Genomic DNA, 23,380 nt, shown 5'->3' with positions numbered 1-23,380 from the left:
TTTTCATTTCATTACTTTTCCAATGAGGAAAATATTACTTTTGCACTTCTTAAATCTGCCCTACATGTCAAGTACTGGTGGGAAACCTACTATGAACAAAAAGACGACATTGAAGCCTCATTTTCTTCAGTCGCACCCACTTGGGATTCTTTCTAAGATGCCATCAAGGGACAATATTACCCTGTTAGGTGCTATGAAGATAAATACATAAAGTGGACCATGCTATGGCAGGGAAGGGACCAAGATGTGTCGAAGTTCACAAATAATTTCCATACCATTTGCACGAAGCTGGGTATGAAGGATATTAATTGGAATTTGGGAATCAATTACTGCAACTATCTACACAAGTACATCTAGGATGATATGGAGTTCCTGGACATTTCCTCGCTCGGTATGGCGTACTGATACGTTATCAAGATTGAGTAGAAGTTTAAATAGAAGAAGTGGGACTTTGGATTTGTGAATCCAAAGCAGGTAAAATGCACCCCCAAACTATAGGGAAAAGGACAGAGCCAAGGTAGGGCTACCTAGGACAACCCGATGAAGGCACAAGAAAAGAACAACACCACGAAGAAAAAGAAGCACATGGGAAAATGGTGTGAGCTCTGTAAGATCTCCACTTAAAAAATAAGTGAGTGTTGGGCCAAGAAATCACTAGTGGCCTTGTTGAAGGCCTCAGAATTGGATGCATGCTCCAACTCTGAATCAAAACCTAATAAGGGGAATGAAAAAGGGAAGCAGATCATTGATACAGAGCCCAGTGCCACCGTGACCACCACCAAGATCCAGATGATTGAACCTGAAGATCCAGGGGATGGGGAACGCCTCTTCTACTGACAAATTTGGGTGAAGGGTCGTCTGTTGTAGTTCATTGTTGATAGCAAGAGCTAAAAGAACCTCATTTCAGAAGATTTCATGAAGCGGTTGGTCCTAAAGGCTATAACACCTCCACATCCGTACACCATCGAGTGGCTTCCCCAAGGATGAGATCTTTGCATCAGCCAGTAGTGACACCTTCCCTACAACATCAAGCCCTTCATGGATGAGTTAGTGTGTGATGTTGCTCCTCTTGAAGTTTGTGATGTATTGTTAGGAAAACCATACCTGTGGAAGAGACATGATGTATATGATTTTAGACATCACTCTGGGATTATTACTTTGGCCAATAAGTTATACATGATACTAGAGGTAGCCGTGATTACTACCATCTCTTTGATCATTGCAAAGAAATGCAGTAAGATCATTTCCCATACTAGGAAATTTGTCTTCCTTATGATTCGACCTCAAGGCAAGAAGAAGGTTGTGGCCACGACTTCTAGATAGGGCTCAGCAGCAGCATATGGCCATGTTTGTGGAGGGGTACATGGATATTTTCGCCTCATCTATAGGGGTACCTCTTCATTGTCAAGTCAATCACTCCATCGATATGACCCCAGGTGCACTGCTACCGAATGGACTGAGCTATCGACGCTCTATTCTAGAGAACAATTAGATCAAGAAGCAGATTCAAGAGCTATTGTAGAAAGGGCACACCAGTCCAATCTCATCACCTTGTGGGAGCCCGATTATATTGGTATAGAAGAAGGATGGGACGTGGAGACTCTGGATTGGCTATCGGGCGCTAAACATGATCACAATTCGAATAGGTAACCAATCCCATGGATTGATGACCTTCTGGACTAGTTCAAGGGGAGGAATATTTTAGCAAGATTGACTTCAAGTTAGGCTATCACCAGGAACCTATCGAACCCTCCGATGTGTGTTAGAATTCCTTCAAATCCAAGGAGGGCCTTTTTGAATGGTCGGTCATGTCGTTGGTATTGATGAATTCCCTTGAAATCTTCATCAGACTGATGGATGACATCTTGAGACCCTTCACCAATGCATTCATGGTGGTGTATTTATATGATATCTTGATCTTCAAACAATGTTGGGAAGAGCACCTCCACCATATTCAACAGGTCCTTCAAACCCTGCGATAACACAAGTTGTCTGCTAACTTAGAGAAATTCACTTTTGGCTTGACCCAGGTTCAATATCTCGGGTACGTCACTGATGACGAGGGTGTACATGTGGACCCAGCTAGGACACAAGTCATTTTGGATTGGCCATTCCCGACCACTCTAACAGAGATCTGCAACTTTTTGGCTCTTGCAAATTTCTACCGTAGATTCATGTTGGCGTACTCTCATATCATTTGGCCTTTAAGTAAAGTCACCAAGGGTAGAGAGAAAGGATTTTTTTTTTGGTTCTAAACCCAACAATAGGTGTTTTCCAAGTTGAAGCCTCGTCTCTTCTCTACACCAATGCTCACATTACTAGACCTACAACAACCATTTGAGATTGAGATAGACGCCTCCGACTATGTTATTCGTGTTGTTCTTACTCAGCATGGGCATCTACAGGCTTACCAGAGTGAGACATCTTCATACACAATCCGAAAGTATCCCACTTACGAAAAGTAAACTTATTCCATTGTGCAGGCTTTCTGTCAATGGCATCATTACATTTTGGGGAAGGAAATGATCATCCACATAGAACACCAACCCCTGCAGTTCATACAAACACAACGGAAGTTGCAGAATGATTGCCATCAAAAATTGTGTACCTACCTGTTCCATTTGAACATTAAGTATAAGAAGGGAAGCACCAGTAATGTTATAGATTGCCTCAGCCAACCACGTGTCATGGCACTTATCACTACCCTCGACTCCTATGTGCATAAGACTTTAGGGTGGCTGCATCTTTACAAGAGCAATCTAGAATTGAGTAGCACATACTAGACACTCCTGGAAGGAAAGAAAGTTCCAAATTTTCACCTTTAGGATGCACCATTATGCCACATAGGACACATTTTTGTTCCTTTAGGTGAGCATGCCAAGATTATTTCTGAGGCACACTATAGTCAAGGCACTGGGCATTTCAGAGTAGAGAAAACAATGGTGGTATTGCAGAAGTATTTTTATTCGCTGAAAATTCGATAAGATGTTGGGAAGTACATTAGATCCTACACTACCTATGGCATTGCAAAACCAACCATAAAGAAGCAAGACCTATATACTCCTCCACCTACTCCATGGTCAACATCGACTGTCGCAGAAGTTCTAGGTGGGCAAAAACATTAGGCCACTTTGCAGAAGGAGCACCTCGTTGGACCCCACTGCAAGCTTCGCCCACTCTGATATGGGTCATAGACCATCACCAAGGTTGTATGTGAAAACACCTTTGATCTTATCATCCCACATTCCTTGGTCTGCACCTAGTTTCCAATGTAGACTACCTTCAGCCATACTTTCCACCATTGTTGGACACATCTGACATTGTGGAACAACTCACACCAACAGAGCTCAACCTGGACTGCATGGTATGGGCCATAACTGAACAGATCATGGATACATAGATCAAGAAAACTCACCAATACAGGATACAACTATATCGAGTTGTCAAAGCAGGCCAACGCCTTCACCAGGGAAAGTGGTTCACAAGGGACGAGGTTCAAAAAAAAATTCCTCACCTCATGGAGGCTTTGCATGAAATGGGGACCATTACTTCATAAGGGGGCAGGAATGCTCCGAAAGGATATTTGTGCCCACCGAAATAATCCACCTATACCCTCCAGTCAGTTTCATATGTTTCCTTGTTTATTTCATCGTTTTTCTATTTTAAGTAGTTTTTCGGGTCCTGAACTTCTGGAGCAGTTTTCACCCCCTAAACGACATTTTTTTGAGGTCTGTTGGAGGCCCAAGAAAATGGGCGATGGCTTGCAAAAAAATATTTAGTACTTAGAGAGAACTTTAAAACAAGGCATCGTACACGCCAAATGGAGATAATAAGACCAAGTTACGACCCTAGAAAGTTGGTTGTGCAGCTAACCCCAACGGGGCCCACAAACACTTAGTGTTACATCTGCTAGGGTTAGGGTTTCGATTGTTTAGGGTTTTATCATATTTTTCAATAATAGATAGGCCCTCGATCCTTATTATAACATAGTTCAGAGGCATGTAGCTACCACATCTCTTCTCAGAGATAAGTTACCATCACCCGAGCTATCTTATTTCCATTCTATTCGTAAGCATAGTTTAGTATTTTTCTATTAATGAAAATCAAGTGTTTTTCTACTACATCTCTATGTTTATGATTATATCTTTAATTTTTTGTGTTCTTGTTTAATTCAGGTCAACCGCAGAACAATATCCTCCCCTTCGAACAACTCCTTAGTATATCTTAGGTTGAGACTAATAGTAACTGTTCCCAAGTCTACTAATCAAGGAAACCCCTCTATTGAGAATCCTGGTTCTTTTCCTTCTTTTGGGAATCTTGGTGCTACTTATATGGAAATGTTATCCCTTCCCAGATTTACCATTGGTCTTCCAGTTTGGTTGTTTTCAACCCCTATGGCTCCGAATATCCAAACTGCTTCTCAGCCAATGTCTCCTCCACCAGAACAACATCAACCTCATGTTGATCCTAAAGTTGACCCTTTGCCTTCTTCAGCTATTGTTTTGTTAATCCATCTCTCCCTCTTCGCTTGGTGAAAGTATTGATTCTAGTAACCAGGGAGATAAGAAGAAGAAGAGGACAAAGAATTAGAAGAAAAATAAGCAAGGCAGAAACTGGGCAACCATTGTTATAGATGCAACTGATGTGGAGAAACCTTCTAATCAGCCCCACAAAGTGAGGTTCCCTTGTCAGTTATGTAAGGGTGACCACCTTCTTAGAGATTGTCCTAGTATTCCCAAGGTATTAGAAGTATGGTCCATAGGCTCACACCATGCTTTTTCATAAACTTCAGGAGATCACATTGGTGATAAACCATCAACTAGTGATAGTAAGGTCCATGGGAAAAAGGGTAAAGTCAAATTTCCTTTTAGTTTATGTGAAGGGAATCATCATATTCACCTTTTTCCTTATATGGATGAAGCCTCGAAAGTGTTGGACAGCCTTACAACTTCTCAACCTCGTCTTCCAACTGGTTATCGAAAGCATTCCCTTAACCCTCCGCTAGTTGATTAGGTGATTAATCAGAATTCATCTCTAGTCAATCCCACTCTCTTTGAAAGTGAATCCCATGAATCCATTCCCGACCAACCATTGGTTGAGAAAATGGTTGACCTGATTCAACCTTCATTTGATCATGCCTTTCCCATAGAGAGTGAACTTCATACCACTTAGGTTCTTCTTATTTATTCAGATTCCAATGAATTGGGGGGAAATCCTCTCGTTCCCATGGTACTCGAGGGTGATCCTCATATTCCCTTAACATAAGGGGGAAATTCTCCCATTCCCATGACACCGCCTCCAAGTAGTATGGTCATTTCCTTTTATTGGAGTCGACTAATAGGATATCTTCTTCCTTCTTATGTGCCCTTCTAAATCATAGTACATGCTTTCAATATACCTGTACCTAGCACAATCATAGATGAAGGTGCATCGGTTAGTATTCTATCCTCAAAAATACATGGAAAGCTTTAGGTTCTCCACATCTTATGCCTATTACCTAGAATTTTTTGGCTTTTAACAGAGGAACCAGTCAACTTTTAGGGATCCTTCATAAGTAGCCTATTACTTTGGGAGGAAAAATCGTCTATATTGATTTGATGGTTGTCCAAGGCCCTTTGGATTTTAATTTACTCCTTGGCCATGACTATTTTTATTTCATGGGAGCTCTTGTCTCTTATCTCTTTCATGTGATATGTTTCCCGCATGAAGGAATAATTGTCACCATAGATCAACTTTCATTCCTTATTCCCAATTTTACTCCCAATCAACCATCTTCCCTAAATGTTCCTTGTATGCAAGTGGTATCACCCCTGCCACAAGTTAATTATGTGGCCACCTATTACATGCCCATGTCTATTGATGATCTAGTCAGTGATATGGTGCGTCATGTACTAGGGGAATTGGAGCCTGATCCTTCCATTACATCCCTTTACATGAATCCCTTGCAGAGATTTTTTCTCCCATCTGATCAGAACCTCTTGGAATCCATGGCCTCTTATGGTACATAATCAAGGTTTTTCGGATCATCTTTGCCTTGTGTCAAGCTCATTAAAAAATGAATCAATGTTCTTAGAGTAGAGTTCCTTTACTTGTGTTAGGCTCGTTAAAAAATGAAACAAGATGTCATGATCATGGTTCTTTTCATGTGTCAAGCTCATTAAAAAATGAAACAAATACCCTTCCAATTCAAGTCTTTGATTAGATCTCGTAAATTCCCAAACGATTCTTCACTTAATCTCGTAAATGAAGCTTCATTCCATCCACCTGTTAGTAACCAATAGTCTACTTAGTTGAATGAAATGAAGGCCGGGGGAATGTACCTCGAATTGAGTCATTATGTTGGGGACATGCAAACTTATCTCAAGCATATTTTTTCTTTGTTTCAAGCTTGTGTAAAAATGAAACCAATGTCAAGCATAGTTTTTCTTTGTTTTAAGCTTGTGTAAAAATGAAACTAATCTCAAGCATAGTTTGTCTTTGTTTCAAGATTCTGTAAAAATGAAACCAAATCCAAGCATAGTGTTTTCTCACATTTCAAGCTTGTAAAAAATGAAACCATCTTCAAGTATCCTCAAGCATAGGTTCCCAACTTTCAAGCTTGTGTAAAAATGAAACCATTCCCTCTTTACCTCTCACAAATTCCATTTTTATCAGCCTATTTTTGTTAGATGAGCCTTGGTGTTTTCATTCCATCGTCACCATCTCCTTGGATAATCATATGCTTTCACTTGGTTGTTTTACCCTTTCCTAAGGAACATCTGCGATGAGTGGTCTAATGAGCCAGCCTCTTGACCTTTACATATTTTGAGTAGTTCCATTATGACTAAAACCAGTTGCTATCATTTTATACCAATCGTTCCTCTAGGTGGAGTCCTCTTTCATCTCTTTTCACACTGCAAAAATATGACAATATTGTTGAGAAGTTGTCTTTTCAAACTTGTTAAACAATATGAAAAGACATCTACTCAGTATAAGTTTAACCCTTTTCCAGACTGAGATAAATTAGCTACGAAAATGGAATACCTTAGTCGAGCATGGCTAAGAGGTTCTTTTGAGTAATATTTTCTACCTTTTCGGACCTAAGAGACTATATAGGAAAAGGGACATTTGGTGTTTTCTGTTTGGCTTTTTTTAAAACTCTCTAAACATGAAAAATATATAGAGTTACCCTTCCTTGGACTCATAAACCTAAAATGACAAAGGACTTGTCACCATCACAAGACAAATCTACTCCTTCCTAAGGCTCGTTATAAATACTAGTATGGATTCATCATAAGTATGAAATTATAAGACAAAGATATGGTATCCTATTCAAGCTTGAGATTAAAAATAAAGAGGCACTTGCTAGAAATAGTGGGAGGAAATGGAAAGGAACATATATCATGTATTTTGTCTAAAAGAAAATATATCACTCTTGAACATGACACTTATTTTTATCTCGTGTCAGGTTTGGGGCATCCTCACTTTGTCACTTGGCTTACCAGGTTTAGGAAATCCATTTTCCTCTCATTTAATTATATTCTATTATCACCATGAACTCTGAACCTATTTAAAGTCAAATGCTTTCAAATTCCAAAGTCGTGTCATTGATATGTTCAAGAGAAGTCCCACCTGCAAAATTCAAACCACTTATATCATGTTTGAATTTTTCTGCATCAATCCTCAATCACTCTTTTGAACTTTGAAAAATCCTATTTTCGTGTCATTGATGTGGGAAACATTATGCCCCCCTTCGACAGATCACTTCCTATTAACTCCAACTCATTATATGGGATGATGATCTAGGAGCTCACTTTCAGTACTTTAGAGCTTGCATGGTTCAATGGTAGGTTCTTTGAATTCAATGATAGGTTCATGTCATTGCACTTCGATCGAATGATTCTGCAAGTGTTTGAATTCAGCTTCATTGTTCATGCTTGAGGATTGTGTTGTTGTACCTTGATAGACATCATCATCATTGGTAGTTTCTATCATTCATGTTAATGATTTATATCATTGACTAGTAATTAGGTGGCTTCTACCATTTTTAACTCTGACACATTTATTCACATGGTGAGATTATTACTTTGGTTCAATCAGGACAAAGGTGAATACCATGGGTTTCGTTCGATAAATCTAGGTTGCATGGATTTATTAAGTATTCATGATTGTAAACATGATCCTTTTATCTATATGGTTGCGTGCATGTTGTGGATCCGTTTATTGTTAGATGCCTACCTTTTAGGCATGCTTACATCAAATATGTCAGATTTATTGTATTATGTTTGATTTACAGGTCTCCTGATGGTGGTTCTCCAAGTCCTTGCCTTTTCTTGTAAAGAACTTCATCCATCACTTCTCGTTCTGACTGCATGCTTTAGGGGGCATCTGTTATCAATTATTTTGTCACACTCCCAGTCTCGTATACTGAAGTGTCACACTTTTTGTCATCAATGTTGCAAGTGTCTCAAAGTGATAAAAGTCATCGTGAACAATGTATTCACCATGAAACATGCTTGTGGTGAAAAAAATAATATCTGTAAAGAAAAGGAAGAAATCTTGCCTTGGAATGTTTCTGAAGAAGTTGTCAAAAACCCTTGTTTCCAAGGCCAATGCATTTTTCATAACTAGTCACCTGTGGTGATAACTTGTCGCATTATACATGCCTCATGCTGGCAGTGCGAATTTTAGAAGAAAATTTGTGTTGATCCTCTTAAGGCAGTTTATCCCAAAATGGAGGAGAAGCTTCCCGCACAAGAAGGATCAAGAACGAAGGCCTGGTTTTAGGTAGATGAATATTGGAATGCGACCTGTAGCATTCTTGGCCCTAGATCCTACTTCCATGGATCTCTCCCTTGAGATGTGGAATTCCTCCATCCTTTCATGGATCCTCAACTCCCTCTCCTTTCTGATAAATGAAATTCCCACTATCCACTAATGGTTGGTTGCCATCCTAATAGTTGAATTATGCCCAATTCTTTCCCATTTGCAAAGGAAAGAGGTCTTTGAAGGCTAAGTCTTGGACTTGGAATCTCACTTGAAGGAGGCTTCCAACAACAAGGCTTCATTGGTTGTAATGATCCCTTTTCATCTATTCGTAATACAATATATGTTTTCTTTCCATAAATGTTTCAATTATTGTCCATTTATTGTAATAATCCTTGATCTATTACATAATTTGTATTATAAAGTGTTATGCTCTGCATAGGTTTGTTGTCTCCACTTGATATTTCTTGTAGGCACTCATCTACAACAACAAAGAGGATATTGTGAGCTTAGAATCAAAATAATCAAGGTTTACATCAAGGATATTAGCATCAGACGGAGGTAGAAGATCTATCCTCCTTTGTATTTTCTAGTATGTATTAGGAAATATTACATGTAATTGTCTTTTGATGTTTCTAGATCCTCCCATAGGACTAGAGGGATCATTTCTACCTGCAGAAATGATTACCTACTCAACATTGAGGAAGTAAAGAGAGCTCTTTTGAAAAGCATTGAAGTTTTAATTTAGGCACATGTGTTCCAAAATTTGAAGTATTATATTTAATCCTTTCATTAATCAAAAGACACATATTTTTTTCATCAGATGGATTGTTTCCTTGTAAAACAACCCTTTTGGAAATAAGAAAAATTGCAACCTCACCTTCAATACTTTTATCTATAGTTAGTAATATGACTTTGATAACCCTTAAAATATTTGGCTGAGTATCATTTGTATAATGAGCTACAAACTAAAAAAGGCATGTTTTTCCTTGTTGTCCCTCTTTTGTTCCATGGAGACAACAAATATGAGAGTTTCTTCCACACTAAGAATCTAAATAGATATTGAATTATCATTTTTGAACGTCTCGTGAGCATCCAAGTGAGCCTCTTCACCTTGTCCTATGACTTGAATAAAATAAATTCCATCAGAACAATGAATTTCAAATATGCCCTGAGACCTGACAACTCGTTTCATAGCCCTTTGCACATTAACTCCAAGTTCCTCTCCAAAGTTATCATGAATAAATAATTTAACTCCAAATGCCTCTCCAAATTCATCATGAAGAATTATCACACCACCTAAAGATTTTGCAAGAGGCTGGAAAAATGAAATTCTAACAAGACATGTCCCAACACATAAGATATCCCCAACAGTGTCGTGATGATTAGCTTCATGGCCCATATTATCCATCCATTTCATGGCCTTATTTTCCATGTAAGCATAGTTTGGATGACTTAATTACTAATGAACAACTGTAGGCCCAAATGTATTAAGTCCCCCTACACAAACCGTAATTTGATCACTTCCTCCAGATATTTTTACTATGCATCAAGGCATCTCTACTAAGGCCCCTAAATAAGTAAGAGGGAAAGATCAATAGTTGTGCCAAGGCATCGATCTCTTGCTACCTATGGGTGTTATCCTTTATATGTTCTGAAGGCAAAGAAAATAGTGTGTGAAACATTATGCGATGCATGAAGAGGGGCAAGATAAGCATTGGTTCCATATATCATTGTTTTCAAAGAATCTTATGATGGATATTTACTTCCTGGAAGGATGTATGCAGATGATAATCTAGTTTATAAAAAATCACCTACAACCACTATGCGACCATATGTAACAATTCCAATCCTTGTAGTTGGAGGAAGGGAACCAACAAAAGACATGAAGATAACTCTGTAAATCCTATAGATGAGGCTCATCCAAGAATTCATTGAGAACAATTATAATTGGCACTGACATTCTTGAGTTAGAGATCTGGAGGAACCTAGGACGTCGCATGTCAGTTTCAACATAATACACAACAGTTCGTAAGAGCTCTCGCCAGTTTCAAAGGTCATCTCTGCTTGTTGTTCGATATTCACTTTCAATTCTATTTATCTTCTCACATATCACATATTTCCACTCTCCTTAGATTTGGAAAATGCTACAATATAGATTAGCATATGCTCGATAAGTATGGAAATGATATGGATTGTGTTCCATTGTTTGCGGACCTGGTGTTATCTCCATTCCAGGAGAATCCAATGAACTAAATCCAATAATTGGAATGACACTTGACTTCTTTTGCTTCATTACATGAGGGTTAGATACAAAGCACAAGAAATGAATAATCTAACAAGGATGTAGTTACATAGATATCCTTAGAATTGTACAAACTGAAACAACAATATAAATGGAATATAGAGCACCATTAACACTATTAAAAATATGAGAAAAATATTTCCAAGAGCTAATGACAGAGATGACTAGAAATGGAAATGATAAAACACGATTTATAAGAGAACGGAAATGTTGCATGAAAAACAATTATTGAATAATACATTGATTGTAATAGGGGAAAATACAGAGATGCACAAATCGATTTTCCTAAAATAATGTCATTTTGCATTGCAATGATTTTGCAAAAAAAGTTAACCAAAATATTTAAAAGTAACACCATCATGCAAGGATAGATAGGAGTTCGATATTTTAAACACATGCAGGTGGTCATGCAGGGCTTGCTACTTTGACTAATAGAAGACCTAATGACAATTGGTGGAAAACAGAACAAGCAAAGATCTTATACCTGCTATATTGACAAAATAAAAAGATCAAAACATAAATATCAATACCAACAAACACATTAAATATGGAAGTGATAAAATATATTAGCTAAAAAATGTAGAGAACACTATCATGATCATTTTTCAGACGATGTCATAAAAAAAGTTCTATTTTCTTTAGTATTCTAAAAAAAAAACCCTGCAACCAAATTCATAACTTCCATTTCATGTGGCCTACTATGGTGGGTGCCCAAACTTCAAAACAAATTGATGTATTAAATGTTAATTTATTAAATTGTTAAATTATTTTCATCATTCATATGTGTAGTTAAAAAATACAAATAAATAAATCGTGTACAATCAATCTGAGCTTGCACCTACAATTACATTAGAATTCACGATGCTAAATCAAATTTATAGGAAAATGGAATTAAATCATGTAGCATTACTGCATAGTGGGTTTTATACAAAAATAACATGAAAATGGATTCTAACTTTATTTCGTAGGTTCTTGGTGTTGACATCTCTATTGTAGATGGATATGATGATAGAAACTAGCTCCACCTTTACTCTTTGGGGAGGCTTATATACTCTATTCTACCCTTTTATTAGATGTGACGCACTGTTACTTATTTATATATAAAATTAGAATTAATTTCTCTTTTACTTTTGTTTTTGCATGGAGCTTCATTATGCACTCTTATAGTTGGTAGTGAATGTTGTACTTGAGTCCCAAAAATATATAGATGTTCAAATCCTAAAAAAATCAAGAATTTAAACAAGGGCTCCATATGAAGAAATATCATGCATAATCCTGGATCTTGACAGGTATAAATGGAATGGGAAAAATACAACATCACTATGAAACTACACAAAATTTTGCAAACAATCTTGAACCAAAATTAATTGGATTCGCTACAACAAACATATCTTATGTTCAGAGAAAAAAATGTACGATGACACTGCAACCAAGCTTGCTTTGTCTAGATTGTCAACAATATCCAATTGTGGCTCAAACTTTCAGTTTGAATGAACTGTTGGTAGTGACAATGTGGGAAAGGAAATTCCAAGAGGGGTCAGGGGTGGGAATGGAATTTCTGAGAAGTGGGCAGTCCAACTAGGTTATGGTGTAGTGGGAATGGGACTCAATGGAGCAAAAAAGGACCACGAGGGGAGATGAAAACTAGAGGACCAGGTGGTGTAATAAATTACACCACACTATTGGTTATGTTGTTGTTCTGCTTGTAGAGCATTAGGACACTAGTGATGTTAGGGAAGGTGATCCATGCAGAGAAGTGGTGGTAGTACTAGCCTCTGTATATCCATTGAGGATATGTTGATATGGGCTTCCTAGTGCATTTTTGCCATCTAATGTTGATATTGATAACGTTGATGATGAAGGTAATGTTGTTGTTCATGATGATGATGGTGACAATGATGAATGCGGTAAGGGCATTGGTGAACTGATACCCTTATGATGGAAAATGTTTGTTAACGTTATTTTTGTTTTTGGGGCTCAATTGAGGTGAGCATCTATTTGCAAGAGGGGAAGAAAATGAAGGATGGGTGGCACACCTCTCATATGAAGGGATGAGAGTTTTGGGAGAAGGCACAAGATTCAAATATTGAGAACTATTTTCCATAATATCTCATGCTCTATTTATCTATATATTTCCTAATCTTAGCAATGAGAATTTACATTACTACCCAAAGTAAGCTGTGTTAAGATGAACTCATTCACTTGGTTTTTTTTAATCAATTTCACCTGAAAACATACAATTTTTTGCTACTCTATAACCTGTACTAAAAACCCCACTAAGTCTGGCAAAATTTGGGCTTATTTTGACCAAATTTGTCCCTGAATCCTTCATAGGAAGTTATGATCGAAGTTCCCAACGAACAAAACATGTTTACAAAGTTATGAAATATCATGGTGTTATTTGTTGGCCTTGAGCTTGTGCTTTTGCGGGATTTTTATGATATTTCCTCTTTGGGTCACTAGGAATCTAAATGGTATAGAACTTTGTTAAAAATAAAGCAACTAAATTTAATTGCAAACCAATGGGAATGGACCATTTATTCTTACTAGTTTGTTTGTTGTGGCATAGGTAACACATCCCTTATATATTTCTATAAGTTGGTGTAGGAGTGGAGTGAAATAAACACAACGAATTCTACAATACACCTAGTGTCTTGTGGACATCCAAGTGACCTACTAACCTTTATTAACACTGCTTACAAATAATTTTGTCTTTCTTGTTTCTTATAACATGTGGTTTTTCAAGATAAATCAACAAGTTGTCATGTAAATATAAATCTAGTCACACAGTGCTTTGGAGGATATATGAGTAAATATATTACAAATGCAATATTTGGATCAAGATGTAATTGTCAATCTCATTGTTAATGTCCCTAAGTGTCCAAGATAGTTAATAAAGCATAAATTGGTGGTTGTTGGAAGTAATATGTTGTAAAATTGGAACTTAACACTTGGGGTTTATCACCAAATGGAGTTGTTGTAGGTATGTCACTAAATTTAACTAGTACATACTCTATAGCTTTCTTTGTGTCCAAACAAACCACAAAGCTTTTACGATCAAACATTAATAATTATCTCCTTACCCAAGATATAATCTTGTCATTTTGTGTTGTAGCCAGCATAATAGGAGGCGTAAGGAAGAAAGTTCTGCAAAATTATTTGTTCCTGTACCCAACCCAACCGAGGCTTTTAGAGTATGTTCTGAATTGATATGTATGCACATGCCTGCACCAGCCCTATTGTTTTGTGAGGCTCCATCAAAGAAACCACAAGTGATATCCTCCTGTATAATGATGTTATTTTGGTTTGTTCTGGATTTTTTTTCCTCAGGAGGAGGCAGAGCAGAATAAATGGCTGTGATATTAGAGGCAATAACAGAAGTCGGTGTGTTTTGATCTTGGAACAGTCTCTTATTTCTCGCAAGCCACACACCCCAGCAGAAGATAATAGGCAAGTTCCTCATATTCCCTTCCGAATAAGTTTGCCACCATTTCCTCCAAGTATCGCCCAGCGGATCATTTCCCCACTGTGCATTTACCTTGAGAAAACCAGTGACCTCCTCCCATATCTTCCTCGACAAAGAACAGGTGGTGAAAAGATGATTTGTAGTTTCCTCATCAGATTTGCACAAAGGACATCGCCCTGGACCAGCTAAAAACCTAGATTGTAGAGTTTCCCATGTTGGAGCCTTCCTTTTTAAAATACACCAGAGAAAGAGCTTGGATTTGGCAGGGCTTTTGAGTTTCCATAAATCTTTGGACCACCATTCCGGAACTCCCCATCCTATCTTTCCCAATAGAAAAGAATATCCCTCTTTTGGAGAATACCCCCCACATTTGCTGTGAGCCCACATTAACCTGTCAGGTTCCTCTCTTATCCTAACATTGGATCGTTTTAGTTCTTTGATGAAGCCTGTCCATTCATTCTTCCATCTAGCATTTAGCCCTAACTCTTCATCGTCCTTCCAAGTCTGTCCCCAAATAGTAGACTGCCCAACTCTTTCCACCTGATTTATTGAGGTGATACCTTTGGACTCAAGATGTCGAAGAAGCCCTGGCGATAAGGCATAAGCTTCATTACACCCAACCCAAGGGTCTCTGCCAATCCTGATTTGTCTGCCATCTCCCACTTTCCATGCTAACCCTTGCTCAATCACTGAGAATGCATCCACCGTGGCCTTCCAAATTACAGAAGAGTTTTTTGCCTTCTTATTCTGACTCCGAATCCAATCTTCCAAAGGCATTGGATCTATATACTTCCTTTTAACCACCCTTGTCCACAGGTTTTCTATAGTTATAAGCCTCCAACCTGACTTTGTTGCTAACGAAGTGCTGAACTCAGGGAGCCTTTTAATCCCCCAACCTCCCCACTCTTTTGGTCTGGCCACTTTGTCCCATGCCACCCATGGTAAACCGGAGGATTCCTTAGAGCCTGCCCATAAAAATCTGCAACAAATTCTTCTGATTTTCTCCATTACACCTTTAGGAATCCAAGTTAGGGCAGCCTAGTAAACTGGGATGGCTAACAAGACTGATTTAATAAGAGTCAACCTACCTGCTCTGGACAACCATCTATAGCTCCAATGTGAAATTCTGGCTTCAATTTTTGCTATGATCCAGAGCTCTTGTCTCTTATCTCTTTCATGTGATATGTTTCCCGCATGAAGGAATAATTGTCACCATAGATCAACTTTCATTCCTTAGTCCCAATTTTACTCCCAATCAACCATCTTCCCTAAATGTTCCTTGTATGCAAGTGGTATCACCCCTGCCACAAGTTAATTATGTGGCCACCTATTACATGCCCATGTCTATTGATGATCTAGTCAGTGATATAGTGCGTCATGTACTAGGGGAATTGGAGCCTGATCCTTCCATTACATCCCTTTACATGAATCCCTTGCAGAGATTTTTTCTCCCATCTAATCAGAACCTCTTGGAATCCATGGCCTGTTATGGTACATAATCAAGGTTTTTCGGATCATCTTTGCCTTGTGTCAAGCTCATTAAAAAATGAATCAATGTTCTTAGAGTAGAGTTCCTTTACTTGTGTTAGGCTCGTTAAAAAATGAAACAAGATGTCATGATCATGGTTCTTTTCATGTGTCAAGCTCATTAAAAAATGAAACAAATACCCTTCCAATTCAAGTCTTTGATTAGATCTCGTAAATTCCCAAACGATTCTTCATTTAATCTAGTAAATGAACCTTCATTCCATCCACCTGTTAGTAACCAATAGTCTACTTAGTTGAATGAAATGAAGACCGGGGGAATGTACCTCGAATTGAGTCATTATGTTGGGGACATGCAAACTTATCTCAAGCATATTTTTTTTTTGTTTCAAGCTTGTGTAAAAATGAAACCAATGTCAAGCATAGTTTTTCTTTGTTTTAAGCTTATGTAAAAATGAAACTAATCTCAAGCATAGTTTGTCTTTGTTTCAAGATTGTGTAAAAATGAAACCAAATCCAAGCATAGTGTTTTCTCACATTTCAAGCTTGTAAAAAATGAAACCATCTTCAAGTATCCTCAAGCATAGGTTCCCAACTTTCAAGCTTGTGTAAAAATGAAACCATTCCCTCTTTACCTCTCACAAATTCCATTTTTATCAGCCTATTTTTGTTAGAAGAGCCTTGGTGTTTTCATTCCATCGTCACCATCTCCTTGGATAATCATATGCTTTCACTTGGTTGTTTTACCCTTTCCTAAGGAACATCTGCGATGAGTGGTCTAATGAGCCAGCCTCTTGACCTTTACATATTTTGAGTAGTTCCATTATGACTAAAACCAGTTGCTATCATTTTATACCAATCGTTCCTCTAGGTGGAGTCCTCTTTCATCTCTTTTCACACTACAAAAATATGACAATATTGTTGAGAAGTTGTCTTTTCAAACTTGTTAAACAATATGAAAAGACATCTACTCAGTATAAGTTTAACCCTTTTCTAGACTGAGATAAATTAGCTACGAAAATGGAATACCTTAGTCGAGCATGGCTAAGAGGTTCTTTTGAGTAATATTTTCTACCTTTTCGGACCTAAGAGACTATCTAGGAAAAGGGACATTTGGTGTTTTCTGTTTGGCTTTTTTTAAAACTCTCTAAACATGAAAAATATATAGAGTTACCCTTCCTTGGACTCATAAACCTAAAATGACAAAGGACTTTTCACCATCACAAGACAAATCTACTCCTTCCTAAGGCTCGTTATAAATACTAGTATGGATTCATCATAAGTATGAAATTATAAGACAAAGATATGGTATCCTATTCAAGCTTGAGATTAAAAATAAAGAGGCACTTGCTAGAAATAGTGGGAGGAAATGGAAAGGAACATATATCATGTATTTTGTCTAAAAGAAAATATATCACTCTTGAACATGACACTTATTTTTATCTCGTGTCAGGTTTGGGGCATCCTCACTTTGTCACTTGGATTACCAGGTTTAGGAAATCCATTTTCCTCTCATTTAATTATATTCTATTATCACCATGAACTCTAAACCTATTTAAAGTCAAATGCTTTCAAATTCCAAAGTCGTGTCATTGATATGTTCAAGAGAAGTCCCGCCTGCAAAATTCAAACCACTTATATCATGTTTGAATTTTTCTGCATCAATCCTCAATCACTCTTTTGAACTTTGAAAAATCCTATTTTCGTGTCATTGATGTGGGAAACATTATGCCCCCCTTCGACAGATCACTTCCTATTAACTCCAACTCATTATATGGGATGATGATCTAGGAGCTCACTTTCAGTACTTTAGAGCTTGCATGGTTCAATGGTAGGTTCTTTGAATTCAATGATAGGTTCATGTCATTGCACTTCGATCGAATGATTCTGCAAGTGTTTGAATTCAGCTTCATTGTTCATGCTTGAGGATTGTGTTGTTGTACCTTGATAGACATCATCATCATTGGTAGTTTCTATCATTCATGTTAATGATTTATATCATTGACTAGTAATTAGGTGGCTTCTACCATTTTTAACTCTGACACATTTATTCAGATGGTGAGATTATTACTTTGGTTCAATCAGGACAAAGGTGAATACCATGGGTTTCGTTCAATAAATCTAGGTTGCATGGATTTATTAAGTATTCATGATTGTAAACATGATCCTTTTATCTAGATGGTTGCGTGCATGTTGTGGATCCGTTTATTGTTAGATGCCTACCTTTTAGGCATGCTTACATCAAATATGTCAGATTTATTGTATTATGTTTGATTTACAGGTCTCCTGATGGTGGTTCTCCAAGTCCTTGCCTTTTCTTGTAAAGAACTTCATCCATCACTTCTCGTTCTGACTGCATGCTTTAGGGGGCATCTGTTATCAATTATTTTGTCACACTCCCAGTCTCGTATACTGAAGTGTCACCCTTTTTGTCATCAATGTTGCAAGTGTCTCAAAGTGATAAAAGTTATCGTGAACAATGTATTCACCATGAAACATGCTTGTGGTGAAAAAAATAATATCTGTAAAGAAAAGGAAGAAATCTTGCCTTGGAATGTTTCTGAAGAAGTTGTCAAAAACCCTTGTTTCCAAGGCCAATGCATTTTTCATAACTAGTCACCTGTGGTGATAACTTGTCGCATTATACATGCCTCATGCTGGCAGTGCGAATTTTAGAAGAAAATTTGTGTTGATCCTCTTAAGGCAGTTTATCCCAAAATGGAGGAGAAGCTTCCCTCACAAGAAGGATCAAGAACGAAGGCCTGGTTTTAGGTAGATGAATATTGGAATGCGACCTGTAGCATTCTTGGCCCTAGATCCTACTTCCATGGATCTCTCCCTTGAGATGTGGAATTCCTCCATCCTTTCATGGATCCTCAACTCCCTCTCCTTTCTGATAAATGAAATTCCCACTATCCACTAATGGTTGGTTGCCATCCTAATAGTTGAATTATGCCCAATTCTTTCCCATTTGCAAAGGAAAGAGGTATTTGAAGGCTAAGTCTTGGACTTGGAATCTCACTTGAAGGAGGCTTCCAACAACAAGGCTTCATTGGTTGTAATGATCCCTTTTCATCTATTCGTAATACAATATATGCTTTCTTTCCATAAATGTTTCAATTATTGTCCATTTATTGTAATAATCCTTGATCTATTACATAATTTGTATTATAAAGTGTTATGCTCTGCATAGGTTTGTTGTCTCCACTTGATATTTCTTGTAGGCACTCATCTACAACAACAAAGAGGATATTGTGAGCTTAGAATCAAAATAATCAAGGTTTACATCAAGGATATTAGCATCAGACGGAGGTAGAAGATCTATCCTCCTTTGTATTTTCTAGTATGTATTAGGAAATATTACATGTAATTGTCTTTTGATGTTTCTAGATCCTCCCATAGGACTAGAGGGATCATTTCTACCTGCAGAAATGATTACCTACTCAACATTGAGGAAGTAAAGAGAGCTCTTTTGAAAAGCATTGAAGTTTTAATTTAGGCACATGTGTTCCAAAATTTGAAGTATTATATTTAATCCTTTCATTAATCAAAAGACACATATTTTTTTCATCAGATGGATTGTTTCCTTGTAAAACAACCCTTTTGGCAATAAGAAAAATTGCAACCTCACCTTCAATACTTTTATCTATAGTTAGTAATATGACTTTGATAACCCTTAAAATATTTGGCTGATTATCATTTGTATAATGAGCTACAAACTAAAAAAAGGCATGTTTTTCCTTGTTGTCCCTCTTTTGTTCCATGGAGACAACAAATATGAGAGTTTCTTCCACACTAAGAATCTAAATAGATATTGAATTATCATTTTTGAACGTCTCGTGAGCATCCAAGTGAGCCTCTTCACCTTGTCCTATGACTTGAATAAAATAAATTCCATCAGAACAATGAATTTCAAATATGCCCTGAGACCTGACAACTCGTTTCATAGCCCTTTGCACATTAACTCCAAGTTCCTCTCCAAAGTTATCATGAATAAATAATTTAACTCCAAATGCCTCTCCAAATTCATCATGAAGAATTATCACACCACCTAAAGATTTTGCAAGAGGCTGGAAAATTGAAATTCTAACAAGACATGTCCCAACACATAAGATATCCCCAACAGTGTCGTGATGATTAGCTTCATGGCCCATATTATCCATCCATTTCATGGCCTTATTTTCCATGTAAGCATAGTTTGGATGACTTAATTACTAATGAACAACTGTAGGCCCAAATGTATTAAGTCCCCCTACACAAACCGTAATTTGATCACTTCCTCCAGATATTTTTACTATGCATCAAGGCATCTCTACTAAGGCCCCTAAATAAGTAAGAGGGAAAGATCAATAGTTGTGCCAAGGCATCGATCTCTTGCTACCTATGGGTGTTATCCTTTATATGTTCTGAAGGCAAAGAAAATAGTGTGTGAAACATTATGCGATGCATGAAGAGGGGAAAGATAAGAATTGGTTCCATATATCATTGTTTTCAAAGAATCTTATGATGGATATTTACTACCTGGAAGGATGTATGCAGATGATAATCTAGTTTATAAAAAATCATCTACAGCCACTATGCGACCATATGTAACAATTCCAATCCTTGTAGTTGGTGGAAGGGAACCAACAAAAGACATGAAGATAACTCTGTAAATCCTATAGATGAGGCTCATCCAAGAATTCATTGAGAACAATTATAATTGGCACTGACATTCTTGAGTTAGAGATATGGAGGAACCTAGGACGTCGCATGTCAGTTTCAACATAATACACAACAGTTCGTAAGAGCTCTCGCCAGTTTCAAAGGTCATCTCTGCTTGTTGTTCGATATTCACTTTCAATTCTATTTATCTTCTCACATATCACATATTTCCACTCTCCTTAGAATTGGAAAATGCTACAATATAGATTAGCATATGCTCGATAAGTATGGAAATGATATGGATTGTGTTCCATTGTTTGCGGACCTGGTGTTATCTCCATTCCAGGAGAATCCAATGAACTAAATCCAATAATTGGAATGACACTTGACTTCTTTTGCTTCATTACATGAGGGTTAGATACAAAGCACAAGAAATGAATAATCCAACAAGGATGTAGTTACATAGATATCCTTAGAATTGTACAAACTGAAACAACAATATAAATGGAATATAGAGCACCATTAACACTATTAAAAATACGAGAAAAATATTTCCAAGAGCTAATGACAGAGATGACTAGAAATGGAAATGATAAAACACGATTTATAAGAGAACGGAAATGTTGCATGAAAAACAATTATTGAATAATACATTGATTGTACTAGGGGAAAATACAGAGATGCACAAATCGATTTTCCTAAAATAATGTCATTTTGCATTGCAATGATTTTGCAAAAAAAGTTAACCAAAATATTTAAAAGTAACACCATCATGCAAGGATAGATAGGAGTTCGATATTTTAAACACATGCAGGTGTTCATGCAGGGCTTGTTACTTTGACTAATAGAAGACCTAATGACAATTGGTGGAAAACAGAACAAACAAAGATCTTATACCTGCTATATTGACAAAATAAAAAGATCAAAACGTAAATATCAATACCAACAAACACATTAAATATGGAAGTGATAAAATATATTAGCTAAAAAATGTAGAGAACACTATCATGATCATTTTTCAGACAATGTCATAAAAAAAGTTCTATTTTCTTTAGTATTCTAAAAAAAAAAACCCTGCAACCAAATTCATAACTTCCATTTCATGTGGCCTACTATGGTGGGTGCCCAAACTTCAAAACAAATTGATGTATTAAATGTTAATTTATTAAATTTTTAAATTATTTTCATCATTCATATGTGTAGTTAAAAAATACAAATAAATAAATCATGTACAATCAATCTGAGCTTGCACCTACAATTACATTAGAATTCACGGTGCTAAATCAAATGTATAGGAAAATTGAATTAAATCATGTAGCATTACTGCATAGTGGGTTTTATACAAAAATAACATGAAAATGGATTCTAACTTTATTTCGTAGGTTCTTGGTGTTGACATCTCTATTGTAGATGGATATGATGATAGAAACTAGCTCCACCTTTACTCTTTGGGGAGGCTTATATACTCTATTCTACCCTTTTATTAGATGTGACGCACTGTTACTTATTTATATATAAAATTAGAATTAATTTCTCTTTTACTTTTGTTTTTGCATGGAGCTTCATTATGCACTCTTATAGTTGGTAGTGAATGTTGTACTTGAGTCCCAAAAATATATAGATGTTCAAATCCTAAAAAAATCAAGAATTTAAACAAGGGCTCCATATGAAGAAATATCATGCATAATCCTGGATCTTGACAGGTATAAATGGAATGGGAAAAATACAACATCACTATGAAACTACACAAAATTTTGCAAACAATCTTGAACCAAAATTAATTGGATTCGCTACAACAAACATATCTTATGTTCAGAGAAAAAAATGTACGATGACACTGCAACCAAGCTTGCTTTGTCTAGATTGTCAACAATATCCAATTGTGGCTCAAACTTTCAGTTTGAATGAACTGTTGGTAGTGACAATGTGGGAAAGGAAATTCCAAGAGGGGTCAGGGGTGGGAATGGAATTTCTGAGAAGTGGGCAGTCCAACTAGGTTATGGTGTAGTGGGAATGGGACTCAATGGAGCAAAAAAGGACCACGAGGGGAGATGAAAACTAGAGGACCAGGTGGTGTAATAAATTACACCACACTATTGGTTATGTTGTTGTTCTGCTTGTAGAGCATTAGGACACTAGTGATGTTAGGGAAGGTGATCCATGCAGAGAAGTGGTGGTAGTACTAGCCTCTGTATATCCATTGAGGATATGTTGATATGGGCTTCCTAGTGCATTTTTGCCATCTAATGTTGATATTGATAACGTTGATGATGAAGGTAATGTTGTTGTTCATGATGATGATGGTGACAATGATGAATGCGGTAAGGGCATTGGTGAACTGATACCCTTATGATGGAAAATGTTTGTTAACGTTATTTTTGTTTTTGGGGCTCAATTGAGGTGAGAATCTATTTGCAAGAGGGGAAGAAAATGGAGGAGGGGTGGCACACCTCTCATATGAAGGGATGAGAGTTTTGGGAGAAGGCACAAGATTCAAATATTGAGAACTATTTTCCATAATATCTCATGCTCTATTTATCTATATATTTCCTAATCTTAGCAATGAGAATTTACATTACTACCCAAAGTAAGTTGTGTTAAGATGAACTCATTCACTTGGTTTTTTTTTTATCAATTTCACCTGAAAACATACAATTTTTTGCTACTCTATAACCTGTACTAAAAACCCCACTAAGTCTGGCAAAATTTGGGCTTATTTTGACCAAATTTGTCCC

At 37.0% G+C, this 23,380-nt stretch overlaps 2 pseudogenes; both read right to left on the bottom strand.

The window, feature by feature from the left end:
* Positions 1-9,437: 9,437 nt before the first annotated feature.
* On the bottom strand, positions 9,438-11,041 carry LOC149168791 (protein transport protein SEC23 A pseudogene; annotated as a pseudogene).
* An 8,403-nt stretch (positions 11,042-19,444) lies between these two features.
* On the bottom strand, positions 19,445-21,049 carry LOC149168790 (protein transport protein SEC23 A pseudogene; annotated as a pseudogene).
* Positions 21,050-23,380: the final 2,331 nt, after the last annotated feature.

This window comes from Pinus tabuliformis, chromosome 4_2 (genome assembly GCF_031772625.1).
Source record: "Pinus tabuliformis cultivar Carrire ecotype Pingquan chromosome 4_2, CPIR1, whole genome shotgun sequence".
Lineage (NCBI taxonomy): Eukaryota > Viridiplantae > Streptophyta > Pinopsida > Pinales > Pinaceae > Pinus > Pinus tabuliformis.
The sequence above is the reverse complement of the archived record's forward strand: the minus strand, read 5'-3'. Positions and strand labels throughout refer to the sequence as shown.